A 1,476-nucleotide genomic window follows, 5' to 3' on the forward strand; every position below is an offset into this window, starting at 1 on the left:
CCTCCATAATCATCCATGCACAGTGGTTTGTGCATAAAAGGCAATGTCAGTGTAATCCCTTCATAATGTCTATCGCCCTCCAGTAAAATACACTGCTCAAATTACTTTTACCTTGAAATGTAAAGAAATATGCCACTGAGGTGCACTGTGCAGTTTTAAGACAGATACAACGCACTGTCATCAGAGGGCTCGGGTTTCAAATAATAATATATTTATTTAGTAGACACTCTTATTCAAAGCAGCTTACTTAGCTTACAATTTTTACATGTGATCCATTCATATGGGTGGATATTTACTGAGGATAAGTACCTTGCCCAGGAGTACAACAGCAGGAACCCATCTGGGAATTGAACAAGCAACCCTGGCATTACAAGCCCAGCTCCTTGCCACTGCGTCACTCCGCCATCCATGACAGACAGAGTAAATTCTGCTTAATAGGATCTTAGAAGGGCAGGCAGAGGTGTAAACATCAAAGAACAATGAGAGGGATTTCCGCCCCTGAAAGTCGGTGAGAGGCATTTGTTTTCAATAAGGCATCTCATGCAGCTCCGTGTTTAAGCCCTTGGCGCACTCCACTGCGCTTCCCCCAGGTTATTTTACTGTTGCCATACTTTGCTGAACACCATAATCCTCAAGCTTTGAGGAAGGCTGCGTGGAGCTCAGATTGGAAAAAAAGTGGAACAATAGTTGATAATGCATTCCCACTTGTATAAGCAGCAATTAACACGACATCTGATGTCAATCAGACAACTTCCCTTTACGCCTAATTTCTTCTGACTCAGATAATATAAATAGCAGTGGATTGGAGCCCAGAGCCTCTATACAGAGACAGATCCTTTCCAAATTCAAGCAGCGGTGTAGAAAAAACCTTTACCACATATGTTGTCTTTTAAATAGCCATGCAAAAACGTACGCCTCTGGGTAGGCTGTGTGAAGTCCAGGGAGTGCAATAATTCAGTTATTCCTCTCGTTGCCTTTTGCGGGACGAGGTGGCAAGGGCCTGATCTCTGTCTGGCACATACGCAGACATCAAGGATCGTTCCCATTGTCCAGTGATCATAATCAATTCAAAATGGATCCACCTACTTGCTATCTAGAAAGAAAATCACTTTGTTTTGCCAGTCATCACTGAGTCATCAGCACCCTTAGTCATTTTCTCCAGTCTGTGTCTGCTGTCCTTTACTTCCATCCTGCGCTTCCTAATTTGACATTATTTTATGCCTCCTTTCATGTGATTATGTAATTTTTGCTAGCAACTTCCTTTAATCAAAGATCAGGGCAGAACCTCTTTAGAGACTTTGGACAGTGTATACCAAAATTGAGAATGTTTCCTGATGTAACAAAGCTGATTCACCCTCCACAGTACAATTTCTATTACACAGAAACACAGGGGACTGTCCACTGTTTCCATTTTACCATTTTACATACCCTCACTCTAAGGCCTTATGTCCACTTACAAAAATATCCCATAGGGGA

The sequence above is a fragment of the Megalops cyprinoides genome, chromosome 20 (genome assembly GCF_013368585.1).
Source record: "Megalops cyprinoides isolate fMegCyp1 chromosome 20, fMegCyp1.pri, whole genome shotgun sequence".
In the NCBI taxonomy this organism is placed as follows: domain Eukaryota; kingdom Metazoa; phylum Chordata; class Actinopteri; order Elopiformes; family Megalopidae; genus Megalops; species Megalops cyprinoides.